The following is a 17,637-nucleotide window of genomic DNA, read 5'->3' as shown; positions in this document are numbered from 1 at the left end:
AGCCAGTGCTCCCCCCGCTTGCCTTGTCTAAAAAATTCACATGGTGCAAAGCCAAGTTGATACAGACACACACCGCGATGAACAGGAAGGTTGGCGCTGTAAAAAGATGGATAAAGCACAGTGTATGGTAAGTCCTTTAATAGAGGGGGAGGGGGAGAGGGGGGGAGAAGGGGAGAGAAGGAGTGAAGACAACTTTTAAGAAGCCAGAGATACATGGCTATGAACCTCGGCGGACATTTAACATTACCGGTCGGTTATCCTTGGTTCTGAAAACTACTGCTTACCTTTTTTTTCCCAATGAGCCAATGAAATTCACAAGTCAGCACCGGCTACAACCTATGAGAACCTCCGAGAAACTTCGACCTCCTGGCGACCCACCTACGGGTCGAGCATTCTTGCTACTCTCCATGGCAGCTTCATTCTATTCGCTGCTAATTTTTCAACATGTGGAAAAATTTGCATCAACCATAATGAGGCCGCGATTAATTCCCAGAATGCGGGAACAACTCACGACTATGAAGGCGACTCCCCGGCAACCACCCGCGAACATGTGGCGACCATGTGGCGACCATGTGGCGCCTCTGGCAGCTTATACCAATCATCCACCACCCTTTTTGTGAAAAAGTTACCCTCAGATTCCTATTAAATCTTTTCCCCTTCACCTCTGGACCTCGATTCCCCTACTCCGGACAAGACATACTGTGCATCTACCCGATCTATTCCTCTCATGATTTTGTACACCTTTATAAGATCACTCTCGTCTTCCTGCGCTCCATAGAATGGAGACCCAGCCTATTCAACCTCTCCCTATAGCTCACACCCTCTTGGCCTGGCAACATCCTCGTAAATCTTTTCTGAACCCTTTCAAGCTTGACAATATCTTTCCTATAACACGGTGCCCAGAACTGAACACAATATTCTAAATGCGCTCTCACCAATGTCTTATACAACTGCACCATGACCTCCCAACTCAATACTCAAAGTCAAAGTCAAAGTCAAAGTAAACTTTATTGCAACACATAATGCAACAAGTAGTTACACAGAGGATTGAAATTGCGTTTCCCCATACTCCAAATGTGCAAGTAATATTTATAACACAGACAATATACCAATAAAGATAGACAATGGACATATACATTATATAAAATATTCACAGTGTGCCAGAGTGTAATAAAATTTTAAGGTATGTTATTAAGCTGCAATAATAAAGGTGCAATATAGAAAAGTGCAAATAGCATACTGGAAACATTGAGTTAAAGTTATTTTGACAGTCAGTTGGTCTTTGTTTGTGCAATGTTCATGGAATTTTCTTGAGTGTGTTGAGTAGTCTGATGGCCTGAAGGAAAAAGCTGTTTTTGAATCTGGTGGTTTTGCTCCACATGCTGCGGTAGCGCTTGCCGGATGGTAGGAGGGTGAACAGTTTGTGTGCTGGGTGGGTGGTGTATTTTATGATATTGGTGGCTCTTTTGTGACAGCGAGTAGGGGTATAAGTCCTGGATTGCTGGTTGGGGTGATCTGGTGATCTTCTCCGCTGTCCTCACCACTCTCTGTAGGGCCTTCTGGTCAGCAGCAGAGCAACTGCCATACCAGACTGAGAGACTGCTGGTAAGAATGCTCTCAATGGCACCCCTGTAAAAAGTGGTGAGGGCAGAAGGGGGGAGGTCGGCTCTCCTCATCCGTCGAAGGAAGTGGAGGCGTTGCTGTGCTTTCTTGACTAGGGAGATGGTGTTGGTGGACCATGTCTGATCATCTGTGATGTGCACTCCCAGGAACTTGGTGCTTTTCACAGACTCCACTGCACTGCCATTGATGGTGAGTGGGGTGTGTGCTGTCTGTTTCTTCCTAAAGTCCACAGTTATTTCTTTTGTTTTATTGACATTGAGTTGAAGGTTATTGATGTCACACCAGTTAATGAGTTGTTGTACCTCCTCTCTGTAGGCTGAGTCGTCATCGTGGCTGATGAGACCCACCACTATTGTGTCATCTGCGAACTTGATGATGTGGTTCGAATTATGTTTGGCACAACAGTCATGTGTCATCAGCGTGAACAACAGAGGGCTCAGCACACATCCCTGTGGGACCCCGGTGTTCATGATGGTGGTCTCTGATGAGTTTTTGCCAACTCTTACTGTCTGTGGTCTGTCGGTGAGGAAGTCCAGTAACCAGTTGCATAGTGGGGTGCTGATGCCTATTCCGCCGAGTTTATTCACCAGGTGTTGGGGGATGACTGTGTTGAAGGCGGAGCTGAAGTCAATAAACAGCATCCGCACGTAACTGTTATTGTTTTCCAGATGAGCCAGGCTTAGGTGGAGTGCTGTTGCTATGGCATCATCAGTGGAATGGTTGGGACGGTATGCAAACTGGAATGGGTCAACTGGATGTTATGTGGGCCTTGACCAACATTTCAAAGCACTTCATCATGATAGAGTGCTATGGGCCGGTAGTCGTTCAATGTTGAGGCTGGGGATTTCTTGAGTAGCGGTAGGATGGTGGTGGGTTTGAAGCATGCTGGTATGATGGCTTGTCTCAGAGAGGTGTTGTAAATGTCAGTGAGAACATCTGTGAGTTGGTCAGCACAGTCTCTGAGCACATGCCCCGGTATGTTGTCAGGACCTGCAGCTTTTCTGGGGTTCACCTTGAATAGGGTCCTCCGCACATCTGCTGGGTCCAGGTGAAGTGTTTCATGGTCTGGGCAGGGAGCGGCTTTTGTTGGTGTGGTGGTGTTGTCCTCCTCAAACCGGTTGAAGAATGTGTTAAGTGTGTTGAGGAAGTCTGTGTTGTCCTCGCACGGTGGGGATGTTGGCCTGTAGCCGGTGACAGACTGGATGCTTTGCCACAGGCGCTTGGGGTCCTTAGTGTCCGTGAAGTGTGCTTGAATTTTCTGTCCATAGACACGCTTGGCTGTTCTCACGCCCCGGTTCAAGTTGGCCCTAGCAGTACTAAGGGCGTCTTTGTCCCCGGACTTGAAAGCAGCATTCCGTGCTCTCAGGAGCTCACGTACCGTCCTGGTGAACCAGGGTTCGTTGTTGGCCCTCGTGGTGAGGTTTTTGAAGACGGTCACATCTTCCATGCATTTGAATATATATCCAGTCACAGGTTCAGTGTATTCCGTCAAGTTGACATGATGGTTGGTAGTGGCAGCCTCTCTAAAAACGGTCCAATCTGTGCAGTCGAAACAGTCTTTGAGAGCTGAGGTGGCTCCCTCTGGCCAAGCTCTGATCTGCTTCACAGACGGCTTGTTCCTGGTCAATAGAGGTCTGTAAGCTGGAATTAAACCCCCTTTTCACAGTGCGACTTGACGCAAGAGGTAACCAGAGTTTGACATCGTGGGAACCTCGTGCGGTAACAATACGGCATTCGTGGACCACCGTGGCGCTAACGGCATGTAATCGTGTACCTTGGGTACTCGGGAGAAAATTCAAACATGTTTGAATTTGTCCAAGAGTGTCTTGTGCACTTGTGGTTAAGCATTGCAACATTTTATGAACGAAGTGTCCCGTGCGATATCGGTAGTAACTCTTGCGGTCACCGTGGGAACTCCTGCCAACGGTGAACCCGGAAGTTGGATAGAGTGAATCCAGCCAGTTTGCTATTTACATACAAATCTAATAAAACTAGCTAAGCATTTCATTAATGTCAGTGTGTCTCTTTTTGTCTGAAAGATGGGGGTGTCTTCATTTACTGGCGGTGGGTGTCTGTCACTGAAACAGGCAGGTAAGATTTCGCATCCACCTTGTGTGTGCGTCTCTCTCTCTCTCTCCCTCCCTCTCACACAGGCGTGAATGGATGAACTCCGCGGGCCAGACAGCATTTACGGAGAGAGAGGGGGGGAGAGAGAGGGGAGGGAGAGAGAGAGAGAGAGAGAGAGAGCGAGGCAGTCCTGGTCAGGCGTTTGAAGATAGACACCAGTTGCTTGGAGCAACTCAGCGGGACAGGCAGCATCTCTGGAGAGAAGGAACGTAAATGCTGCCTGGCCCGCGGAGTTCCTCCATTCATGCCTATGTGAGAGTGAGGGAGGGAGAGTGTGAAGAAGGCTCTCGACCCAAAACGCCACCCGTTCCTTCTCTCCAGAGATGCTGCATGTCCCGCTGAGTTGCTCCAAGCAACTGGTGTCTATCTTCAAAGGACTGACCAGGACTGCCTCTCTCTCTCTCTCTCTCTCCCTCCCTCCCTCCCTCTCACACAGGCATGACTGGAGGAACTCCGCGGGCCAGACAGCATCTACGGAGAGAAATGGACAGCGACCCATTCTTCAGGCTGCCTTATGTCTCTCTCCCCCCCCCCCCCCCCCTCACCCCAACTCCCACCCACACACGCGAATGCTGGAGAAACTCAGCGGGTGCAGCAGCATCTATGGAACGAAGGAAATAGACAACGTTCCGCTGAGTTTCTCCAGCATTCGCGTGTGTGGGGGGAGTTGGGGTGAGGGGGGGGGGGGGGGGGGGGGGAGAGACATAAGGCAGTCCTGGTCAGTCCTTTGAAGATAGACACCAGTTGCTTGGAGCAACTCAGCGGGACAGGCAGCATCTCTGGAGAGAAGGAACGTAAATGCTGCCTGGCCCGCGGAGTTCCTCCATTCATGCCTGTGTGAGAGAGAGGGAGGGGGAGAGAGAGAGAGAGAGAGAGAGAGCAGTCCTGGTCAGTCCTTTGAAGATAGACACCAGTTGCTTGGAGCAACTCAGCGGGACAGGCAGCATCTCTGGAGAGAAGGAACGGGTGGCGTTTCGGGCTGAAAGTTTCTTCAGACTGAAAGTTTCACCTCTCAGTAGATCATAAAATAACACAATAATCACGGTCAATGTGAGATACAGTCTTTATTCATATTTGACAAAATAAAAAGACGACTTCTTGCACATATTGAGAGAAGGTGCATCACACCAAACAACATTTGTCTAAAAAAACAGATTATTCTTCAGCTCATTAAAGAGCTCGGGTGAAAAAAACGAATAGAGTGTGTGACAACAAAGTAACATCATTTGTGCCACGTGATTAACTACACTACAGTCCATGATGTTGATTCGGGAAAGATCGGGAGACGGACAAGTCACTCGCACAAATGACAGAATTGCCGAGTACCGTGGGAACTCTTTACTCTACCCCCGTTATATCGTGTGATATCGTGCTAGACCACGACCACTCCACTCTGGCTACATCTTGCGTCAAGTCGCCCCGTGTAAACTAGCCATTAGCATAACAGAGAGGTGGTCTGAGTTTCCCGGGTGTGGATGGGGAGCAGCTCTGAATGCCTGTCTGATGTTGGTGTAGACTTGGTCGAGTATGTTATTTCCCCTGGTTGCAAAGTTCACATGTTTGTAATAATGTGGTAGTACTGTCTTCAGTTTGGCCTGATTGAAATCGCCAGCGATTATGTAGACAGAGTCCGGGTTAGAGTTCTGCATTGAGCTGATAGACTGATACAATGTAGATAGTGCGTCATTTATTTTTGCACTGGGTGGAATGTACACAGCTGTGATGTTGATGGCTGTGAATTCCCTTGGCATGTAGAATGGTCGGCATTTAATTGTCAGAAATTCTATATCCTCAGAACAGTGGCTTGACACAGTTTCGGCGTTTGTACACCAGTTGCTATTGATGAAAATGCATATACCACCCCCCCCGAGATTTACCGCTGAGAGCATGACTCCTGTCTGCCCGGAATGTTGTTAGTCCGTCCAGCTGAATGGCGTTGTCCGAAACGGAGTTGTTGAGCCACGTCTCTGTGAGGATGATGGCGTTGCAGTCTCTGACCTTTCTTTGTGTAGTTAAATCCAGTCTAAGGTAGTCCATTTTGTTTTCCAGCGAACAAACGTTGGATAGCAGAATAGAAGGAAGTGCAGGTCTGTAGGGGTTAGCTTTTAGCCTGGCGCTGATACCCGCTCAGCTGCCCCGCTTGCTAGGTCTAGCACACCGCAAGCTAGGTCTCACATGCCACGTGCACCGCGTCCAGTATCGCCTCCAGTGTCGACCTATGATGGGAGGAGAGTCCGCTGCCTTGCAGGCCCCTGGGTCTTGCCGGTGTAGGATGCCTAGCTCGCAGAGTGCCTCGGGTTCCAAAACCAGTGTAACTCCAGAAAGGTTTTCGGAAAAGTCAAAGTTTCTTAATCCAAGTAGTGTAGTTCTGTTATAGACTACTCTCGCACAAGACTGTGACGGTACAGACAACATATTAAACATAAAACGCACATCGCTATCGGGAGCTGGAGTAACCGCTGCCATACAGGGCGCCGCCATCTTGATTACTCAATAATCTGACTGATGAAAGCCAAAGTGGCAAAAGTTTTTTTTACCATTTTATCCACCTGCGGCTCGACCTTCAAAGAACCATGCACCTGTACTCCTAGATCCCTCTGCTCTACAACACTACCCAGAGGACTACCATTTACTGTGTAGGTCCTGCCCTTGTTCGACATCACAAAATGCAACACCTCACACTTCTCTGTATTAAATTCCACCAACCATTCCTCTGCCCACTTGGTCAATTGATCCAGATCCTGCTGCAATCTTTAACAACCATCTTCAGTGTCTGCAAAACCACTCACTTTTGCATCATTTTGTCTTTTCCCTTCATTTACTGTAAGCATAAATGCATCATTAGCTAAGGCTAAATGTTTGTTTACAGTTGTTTACAGTATTTCCCCTACATTATCAGTGAATGTACTTTAAAACTACTTCATTGACTGGAAAATGCTTTGAGCTGTCCTGAAGAAATAAACGACACAAAATAAATCCTCTGCTAACCTTAATTAACTTGCACAATTTGACTCATAATAGATATTCTAATGCACAATATAACATTTTTTATGTTCAAATAATGCTGCATTATACAAATTTGCCCCGCTAGCGTGTATTATTTTTGATTACATACGATGTCTGAGTACCACTAAGTCAGTGTTGTGATTCTGTTCTGCAGCTTTAACATTGATAAAACATCTTTGGATTTTGCATGCAACAGTCTATTCTGCTTATGATCATACAATGGAGTTAAGTGAAAACAGTGGGACAAAGACACAATAAAATGGTTTAAAATGAACATACATCTGTATTATGACATACATTTATGAAGATGGATGAGGTATTACACGGCGTTGCTGAAAAGGTGAAAAAATGCACTTATTTATCATGCAGATATTACAGACGTGTATGACTTCAGGAAGATAAATGTCTTATATGGTTCTGGCACGTTTTTGTTTTGTCCTCCTGATTGATTCCCATACTGGTATTAAATATATTTCATTGGAATTGTGGCACTTAATTTAGCATGTGGGAGTTGAATTTTTGGTATGAAGCATAATTTGTCATAGACTAATGAATGCCTGCAAAAATGAAACAAAAAATAAAGAATTTAAGCTCATTGAGAAATAACAGGAAGCTTCAATCAAATAATTAGAACACCATGTTGATTGCTTTTGATGAGGTAATTTACAGGGTGATCAAATCACAGAGCATATTTGTTGTTTTAACTAATTGCAGAAGGATGATGCATTGCAGGCTGATATCACATTATCCTGTGCTACATGTCCAAGCCTTGAACATCCAATGGGATATAAAGATTAACTGTAAAATATTTAAACATATTACTACATTTGCCATCAATCAGAATAGAACATCCAAGGGAGAAAAATCAATAGATCAAACAGGAATAATTCTCACTGAGAATATTTGGTAAAAGGTTGCATCAAAAGAAAAAAATATCTATGTAAGGGTAACCCAATGGAAGACTAAAGACACAAAATGCTGGAGCAATTCAGTGGGATAGGCAGCATCTCTGGATAGAAGGAATGTGTGACATTTTGAGTCGAGACCCTTCTTCAGACTGAGAGTCAGGGGAGAGGGAAACGAGAGATATGGAGGCATAAGATGTGAAAGTGAGAGATCAAAGGGGGTGAAGTTCAAGGAAAATGTAGAATAGGTCATTGTTAGCTAGGAGAAGGTGACAACTAGCATACAATGGAACATTTAATCAGTAGGACAGTCAGACAGGTTGGAAAACTGGGATGGGGGGATTGAGAAAGAGGGAAAGCAAGGGTTACTTAGTTAGGGAAGTCAATATTCATACTGTTGGGTATTAAGCTGCCCAAGCAAAAATATGAGGTGCTGTTTCTCCAAACAGACTAGTTCATTGCATATTGGGTATCACATAAGGACAACTGAAATGTCAGTTAAACATTATAGAATAATTTTATTTATTTCTAAAATGATATTTAATATGCAATGAAATAGTCTTTCACTGGGTTATCCTTAAATAAATGAGAGGAGCCGTCAGAATTTAATGCTTTTATGTTATAGTGTGCCAAGCAAATGATTTGGAATATTGATATATTACATATTTCTACCACAATTTACTGTTTAATTAGTGTAACCTTGCATTTAATAGTCTTGAGGCATTGAACATACATGTTTCTGAGTGAACCTGCTGCTAATTTACTAATCTTGCATATATCCTGTCACATCAGATAAAGTAAGTTCTCTACTTAAGTGGGATCACTGCAAGTCTCAACTTTAATGTTGTTTTGAAATCTGTCTGACCTTCCAAACCCCAGGTCCAGAGTCCTGCTTAGAGAAGTGTGGCTCGTGTTTCCTCCACGTTTCCTGATTTCCAACAAGGTGCATAGAGATTACATAATTTGTCACTCATTACAAATTGGTGCTTGCACTTACATTGATGTGAATTAATTCCAAAAGGATTATTTATAGGTAAGGAATATGAGAGATTCAGGAGAAAAGAAATATGTAGCACGCCAGAGCTCAGCAAATGCACAGAGAAAGCAATAAAGCACCTGGCAAGAGGAAGTATGACAAATAGTACTTCTGAATGTGATTCATTATAAAATCTTATGCTTTTTTAAATTAGACCGGAATTGGTTTTGGATAATGTGCAAGTGCTGCATACAACTGAGCAAAGTAGAAGCATTGCTATAATTAAATTTGAGTCTTCAGCAGAAACATATTCTGTGGAGCAACTTATTTCACAAATTACATATTATATTCATGGCATTTATATGGCACAGCCAGATATAAATATGTCAAACTTGCAACAATAAATATCATGTCATCACCCTTATGTATATAATTGATGTATAAGAGTCAAATTATTTTGACTTGTTGACATATGATTCTTGTAATAAAAATTTGCTAATATCTACATATTGAAATGCAACAATGGTGCTAATTCATGCTGTATGTTTAGAATTTGCTATATTGTATTTCAGAGTATTTAAGATTGCAGCCACAATCCAGATTATCAGTACAGATGTAGATTGACACTTCAATAAATACACCGTTGTCAGAAATGGTTTCATTTCAAAGGAGATGGTCCCATAAGAAAAACTTTCAGAATTCTGTGGCATTAGCTAATATTATCTCTCAGCCAAAACTTCCCATGCTGCATGTAGGACATTGGAATCTGCAAATTGAGTAACATGTACATACAAAATAATAATAACTACACCTTTAAAATCATGAAGTTATGTGGAAGAGGTTTGTGGATGTGCTAAGAGTATAAAAATTGCTTCATAAATACAAATGCTTTCTTGTCCAAAAAGTTAATGAATTAATTATTTTATACTACCTATTAACAAATGTACTTTAGTATCTCTAAATTGGTATCAGTTCATCTTATATTACATCAATCTTTCATTAGCCCTATTGAAACGTGAAACATTTTTAATGAGGACTTTTAAGTGGTATGAACAATGAGCTAAGAATGCAAATCTGGGGCACTTGACAATTTGCACATTCTGTTGTCCCTGATGATTAATTGACTCATTTGAAATGCATAAAAGTGTGGCATATGGGTGGTATTTCCATGAACAGCATAATTATCAAATGTGCTTTTACATTTTCCAATAGTTTCATTATTAGGGAAATATTACTGCAAAATGCTGGAGTAACACAGTGGGCCAACCAGAAGAAGGGTTCCAACACGAAATATCACCTATTCCTTTTCTCCTGTGATGCTGCCTGAGTTACTCCAGCATGTTTAGTCTATCTTCCGTATAAACCAGCTTCTGCTGATTTTTCCTTCACATTGAGTTTCAATCAGCTTCTGTTGAACACTGGATATAGAAACATAGAAACATAGAAAATAGGTGCAGTAGGCCATTCGGCCCTTCGAGCCTGCACCACCATTCAATATGATCATGGCTGATCGTCCAACTCAGTATCCCATCCCTGCCTTCTCTCCATACCCTCTGATACCCTTAGCCACAAGGGCCACATCTAACTCCCTCTTAAATATAGCCAATGAACTGGCCTCAACTACCTTCTGTGGCAGAGAATTCCAGAGATTCACCACTCTCTGTGTAAAAAATAATTTTCTCATCTCGGTCCTAAAAGACTTCCCTCTTATCCTTAAACTGTGACCCCTAGTTCTGGACTTCCCCAACATCGGGAACAATCTTCCTGCATCTAGCCTGTCCAACCCCTTAAGAATTTTGTAAGTTTCTATAAGATCCCCCCTCAATCTTCTAAATTCTAGCCTGTATAAGCCGAGTCTATCCAGTCTTTCCTCATATGAAAGTCCTGCCATACCAGGAATCAGTCTGGTGAACCTTCTCTGTACTCCGTCTATGGCAAGAATGTCTTTCCTCAGATTAGGAGACCAAAACTGTATGCAATACTCCAGGTGTGTTCTCACCAAGACCCTGTACAACTGCAGTAGAACCTCCCTGCTCCTATACTCAAATCCTTTTGCTATGAATGCTAACATACCATTGGCTTTCTTCACTGCCTGCTGCACCTGCATTCCTACTTTCAATGACTGGTGTACCATGACACCCAGGTCTTACATCTCCCCTTTTCCTAATCGGCCACCATTCAGATAATAGTCTACTTTCCTGTTTTTGCCACCAAAGTGGATAAGCTCACATTTATCCACATTATACTGCATCTGCCATGCATTTTCCCACTCACCCAACCTATCCAAGTCACCTTGCAGCCTCCTAGCATCCTCCTCACAGCTGCCCCCCAGCTTCGTGTCATACGCAAACTTGGAGATGTTGCATTCAATTCCCTCATCCAGATCATTAATCTATATTACTAATTTTACTTCGGAGTCACGTGAGTGACTACGTGAAAGAAGCCCGCTACAGCGCATGTGTGTCATATCGCATACACGCATTCAACGAGTCAGACGTGGGAGAGGACGTCTCCCTAGAGAGAAATGCAAAGAAGCAGGTAAGAGACTGCAAAAATTTTTCCACTTACCTTGCAGGTAGGAAATACAAGAAGCTGCAGGAGCTGGAGAAGAGACTGCAGAAATAGTGCAGCCAGAACCAGCAGCAGCAGTTAGCGCGAATCCTCTGGAGGGGATTCCCAAATGGCTATTTTTAGCACAGAACAGCTGTGCCCGACGTCGCTCCCCGCACCGGCAAGATTGACTGCTGCCGGGCGGAAAACAAAGCTACACGGCCCGGGGAGTTTCTAGACCAAGTCGGGTCTATTTTTAGATGCAGTCGCTAGGGGCTCCGCAGCTGATTGAAGCAGCTGCACCACCCGGGAGAGAGAGAGCTGACATCGGGGACAGCAGCCCATGGACCTGCGCTACGGGGTCCGTGGGGCTGCGGGAGGAAGGACGTTCCTCCGAAAACGGCAGGCTGAAAACCAGTACAGGTAAGAACAGATTTCCCTTACCTTTTTGGTGCTTTTTTCCAGACGTGCCTGCTGGATTGTGAAGAGACTGGTGTGTTGCTGAACAGCAGGCAGCCAGCTAAGGACGTCAGGGCACAGCCACAGGTCGTTACTGGTGTGAGGCTGAACAGCAGGCAGCCAGCTACGGATGTCAGTATAGAGCTGAAGGGCTGCCAACACAGAGTTTGCTGTTGTTTAATGACAAGCAGCAGGCAGCAATAAATGTCGGCACCAGCATCTCCCAGAAGGGAGCGAGTGCCAAACTTCACCCTAAATGGGTAGAGGTGCCCGTGAGTACCAGGACCAGGGGGAATGGTTCAGTGCCCGTAGGCATGGGGACGGGCTGTGGGATATACCGCGTGCGACTAGTGCCCGAGAGCACCAAGGTCGGCAGGAGCGGTCCCATATATTAAGCACCCGCGACGACTAGTGCCCGAGAGCATGTAAGTCGGCTGGAGCGGGTTGCTGGAGTAAATTTCTCCATAGTGGCAGGCTCCGGGATTGGAGGATAGCCACAGTGGGCAAATAATATAAGTCCCACAGCAGTTTCCCATATGGGCTGCATGAAATGTCAGACGCCTCTGAGGAGGGTATCGAAGGTCTGACGGGGTAAAGCCTGAGCAGGTGATGGAGCCACTGTCCCCTATTGAAGGGGGGGAAAACAACCTGCCGAACATGATGAGCAGTACTGCCAGCAGAACTCACGGAGAATGATTTCGAGAAGGATGGCTGTGAGTATTGAAGGACTGTGAGTCCACCCATTAACTTCAAGCTAATATTTTGCTGAAGTGTTGGCAAGGGTTCTATACCCCGGGAATATTGTGGTGCTCTCAATGTAGCCATTGTTACAGGTGCATTTGCAGACGTGTTGGGAAGGCTGTAATACTCTGAAAGGTCTCATGGCGGGCATACAGCTTTGGGCCGCATGTTTTTTTTTTTTTTTAAAAGGTGTACAAAATTAGTGACCTTAAGGATGCCATTAGCACTATTTTTGAAATGTGTAGTTGAAGGGCCATTCAGCCAGCTCTAGACCCTAGTTCGCTATACTATGTGAGCAAAGGGCTATAGACCCCGTTATTTGGGGGGGGGGGGGGGGGGGACCTGTCTAAACAGGTAAAGAATTGGCGTGGTGGCTTGACTTTGGGGCTGATTAAAGCATCCAAAGGATTTCTGGGGAAGACATTAACCTTATGTGCATCCTAAGAGAGGTAGTGTGTTTTTGTAATTATACTACAAAGAATTGGGCAGAGGTACCCAGCAGCAGCGTCCTGTTTAGGGTTTGGCCGGGACGACCACTGTGGAGATGCAAACTAACATTAACCTTTAGGCTCTCCACAACCGCATATGAAACCAAGGAAAATAACTTGGTTACCACCAATAACCATGGAGGTAGGTGAATTTGGGGCTCCAGTATTAATAGGGAGCACGGAAGTTGGGGGGATATTGCAACTTCATGTTGATGCTTGGTGTAATATATCCATGGACAGATATATCCTTAGCAGTTTTAAGGGATATCTGATAGAGTTCTACACGAACAAAACCCTCCAGTACATAACCGGATAGATATACATGCTGGTATGAAATAAACTAAACCTGAACAACAGGATTTGTCTCAAACATCTTTATTAGAAATAAGAAAGATGGGGGATGCTGTATTATTATGGATTATCAATACTTCACAATGTTGTGCAATATATTCATTTTAAAAATGGATATGTTTAGCAGTGCTAAGATTTAGTGTGCAGCAGGCTAGTCTATGGGAAGTATTAATTTAAGATCCTTGCTATTCAATATCAAACTGGGGGAAAAAAATTTAAACCAGTGTTGGGACTGCTGCAACACCAAAATCATAGAATTATGGTATAGTTGGATGATATCCTTATTGTGGGAATAACTTAGGAATCGGCATGTTAGGCAGTGGTTGCCACTAATCAATTGTTTGTGCAGCTGGGATGCATTGTCCATCCACTTAAGTCAAAATTGACACCATTAACACATTTAATATGTTAATGACTTACTAATATGGAAAGCCACAGAGGTCAACTCGGCTGTGCTATTACAAACAGATGCCAGTGCAATTGGTTATGGTACAACTGATACCATCTCGAGCTATGGGGGAGATGGAATATATAAGAAGCTAACCTACATAACACTAAGGGTTAGAAATGTTAAGTGCATTTCATGGGCTAAAATCTTATTGCTCAGGAATGAAACTGCAGCATGGTAGATGGTAGATAGATAATACCTCGGTGATGGCATATTTAAGTCATATGGGTGGAAAGATATCACCAGCTTGTGATGAATTGGCAAATTAAACTTGGGAATGGTGTGTCCAAAGGAATATTTGGTTATGGGCTACATATCTACCAGGGATACTAAATCAGTGGCAGACACCAGGCCACGAAAAATTATTGGAAGTACTAAATGGATGTTGGATAGATGGTATTTGCTAAAATCAGTAAAGTAGGTAAGGCCGGATATTAGAATTGCATCCGGGGTTAAATCACCAGTTACCGAGGTATGTATCATTGATACCAGATCCTGAGGCAGAAGCTACAGATGCTGTTTCACTGCACTAGGGGAGGGTTTTTTCATTTATGTATTACCTCCTTGTCTATTTTATAAATTTGGGGTACGAAGGGACATTCAACAGGAATCGGCATCGGGGATGTCTTAGTACCTGATTGGCTTACCCAACTATGGTTTTCCGGGGGTACAGGACATGGTGCTGGAACTATGTATAACGGTAGACGTAGTCCTAAGTTGCTGGTGCATCCAGTAACTGAGGATAGCTATCCATGTCATAGAAAATATTGATTTAGTAGGTTGTAGACTCTAAAACACCGCTACGGGACATGGGGCTATCAAAAGAACTGTGGACATGATCACAGCAGCACGAAGAAGCTCTACTCAATAACAGTATTTAGGTCATATTAAAATGGACTAATTACTGCCATGATAACTTTCTGGACCACAGAAATAAGGATGTTCCGGGGGTGCTACAGTTGCTTACCAGCCTGCAATATGGAGGACTGTGTTTCAGCACTGTGAATAGTGCCGAAAGTGCATTGTCAAGTCATTAATGGCAAGAAACAGTAAGACAGTCTGTGGGATCACATCCTCTGGCAGTTAAAAATTTTTAGAGGATATGTTAACACCAAGCCACCAAAAAATAAGATACAACTATATTTGGAATGTAAGTGTGGCTTTGATCTTGCTAAGGAATTGGTCGCCGGCTACAGCATTAAATCTGGATAACTAACTAGAAATGGTAATGCTCATAGCGCTAGTCACAGTGCATAAGCTCCAGTTATTGCTAAAAGTAAGACTGGATGGCTTCACTATTGCGGCACGAAGATTGGGGGTGTGATCCAGGACCGTATTATTAAACATAATAGGCCAGGATTAGCGGGGCAGGTCATAGAATTGATGGCCTACCCGGAGGACAAATGCCTCTGTATAGTAAAGTACGTTTTGTTATACAGTAAAGGGAAAAGGCTATCAGAGGCAAGGAATTGGCGTTTAATCAGCTATAAGATACTGTACCATAGAGTGTAACTCAGACCATTTTGTGGTGGCTGAAATATGGGATATGATAGGCGGGAGTGGACAATAACATATTTAATTCTCACCCCACCAGGGCTGCAGCTACATCTGCAGCAAAACGCCTTGATGTATCCATGGACCAAATCCTCAGGATTGCAGGATGGTTGTTGGAGAATACGTTTCAGAAATGTTAACAAACCAGTTAGCAGTATGGGAACGTTTTTTCGGGGAACAATTAATTCATTGAATTAATTCGATATTATTTATCATTTCCATTAAATAATTGGTATGCATGTTTTGAATATAATTAACAATTTCTCTCTAACTACCAAGGCAGTTGTGAAGCATGGACTCGTTTCCACGGCATGAGGTCACAGAGCTTTGAAATCTTTCACGTAGTCACTCACGTGACTCCGAAGTAAAATAGTAAGATTAAACGAGAACTTACCAGTTTGAAGTTTGATCTTTATTTTATGAGGAGGAACGTTGAGGGAATACGTGCCCTCCGCTCCCACCCTCGAATGGTCATATCTTAAACTGGTATCTCTTTAATAATCTTATTATTTTAGGTCATTATAGTGTATCTGTGACCTCACACCGCTGCTTTGAAGGATGATACGCATGCGCTGTAGCGGGCTTCTTTCACGTATTCCCTCAACGTTCCTCCTCATAAAATAAAGATCAAACTTCAAACTGGTAAGTTCTCGTTTAATCTTACTAATCTCTGTTCTTGACCTCATTTGGCCATCTGTGTTGCGATTTCCGAGAGAACGCCGCCACCTATGATCGTCATTTTTGGCCACCTCGCTCAGAGCCCCCCTCCGCCACATATGTGCCGAGGAATTTTCCCGTCGATGAAAAATGACAGAGATATTAATGTTTTTACAAAATTCACCATTCTCTCTGCTGCCCCTACTGGAGGGAGGGGGAGGTACACACACTCCCTCTCCCTCTCACTCTCCCTCTCTCTCTCTCGCCTTCTCTCTCTCTCTTCCACTTCCTCTCTCTCTCTCCCTCTCCCTCTCCCTCTCTCTCTCTCTCCTGAAAATTAGGGTTATGGGGGTGATTAAATATCAATTGGGAAGAAAAAGAAGCTATTTTCCCTCATGCCTTCTTAACCGTTCAACAAGATCAAAGTTGGTCTTTGACTTCAGTGCCACTTTCATGCACTAAACTCAAATCCATCGATTTCCTTAAAATGTATCAGACCTCCCCATTATTACCTCCCCCCCATAGACTCTGGCCATAGACTCTCCCACCAGTGGAGACATCCTTTCCACATCCACTTTGTCTATTATGCCTTTCATTATTCTGCAAGTTTCAATGAGGTCCCCCCTCAACCTTCTAAGTTCAGCAAGTGATGTGTGGCTGATGTGCGGGGAGGGGTTAAAATGTATATATTTCCTATAACTAAGAACAACAAATTTTCTTTCTTGTGATGAAAGTGATTTTACTGCTAATTATGCATAGCCAAATACTGTTTATGCAGTTTATATATAACACAGTGGATGTGTACCAACAGATTGAAGATATAATAAGCAAATATCGGTCTACTCGAAGGTTAATTGAGCTAAATGTTGTGAAGATGAGTAATGTTTTATCTCGGTAAACTTTGAACTAAAGCTGTGTTGGAAATCATGCTATGCACACAATGTCTAGGCTTTGATTGATGCTATTGCATGCACAATGGAAATTAGAAAGGCTTAAGTAAAACCCTGAAGGATTATCTTTGCATTTATTAAAGAACTTCTCAAGCATTTCCAGCAGTAAGGGTAGTGCATTAACTTGACAACACTTTGACAAGTGTTCTAAATTGTGTAACATATTGAGTCGGTTAAGTTGTATTGCTTTGATCAGCAATCAAATTGTTTTCCAGCCATAAATTGTTTGATTTGAAGTCATACCTTGATTCACTATTATGTTTTTGAATTTTTACATTATTCTATCTTTGAAATGGAGCTGGCAAATATAAGAATGCAGTGGTATTTTGCACTATTCTGATTGGGAATAAATACAGAAATAAAATATAGAATCAAATTGATTTACACTATATCCTTTAGACCCTGTTTCTTACCCTTACTGAAATTAATTGTGTAATATATTTCAGGTCTGTTCTCTATACTATAGGGACAAGTATGTATAGATTTTAAAATAAGTTAGGTGGATAATTGAGCTGAAGGGGTTATAAAGATTAACCTTTTGATCATAGTAGCAAGAAACTGCTGCAATCGGAAAACCTACATTATAATTTTAAATATTTACTAGACTAACTGGGACCCGTTGGGTCACATGTTCACACGGCAGTGCTGGTCCCCCAATGCAATTTTTTCACCTCTCCACCAATTCCAATATTGATGGCCTGTGGGGGGGGGGGATGACTTTCTGGAGCGCTAGTATGGGTGTTGTGGGCCGAGGGGTCTGGTTTCCAGAGGGCAGGTATGGACAATGTGGGATAAATGGATT

This window comes from Leucoraja erinacea, chromosome 7, assembly GCF_028641065.1.
Source record: "Leucoraja erinacea ecotype New England chromosome 7, Leri_hhj_1, whole genome shotgun sequence".
NCBI classification, from domain to species: Eukaryota; Metazoa; Chordata; class Chondrichthyes; order Rajiformes; family Rajidae; genus Leucoraja; species Leucoraja erinaceus.
Note: the sequence above shows the minus strand (reverse complement) of the source record.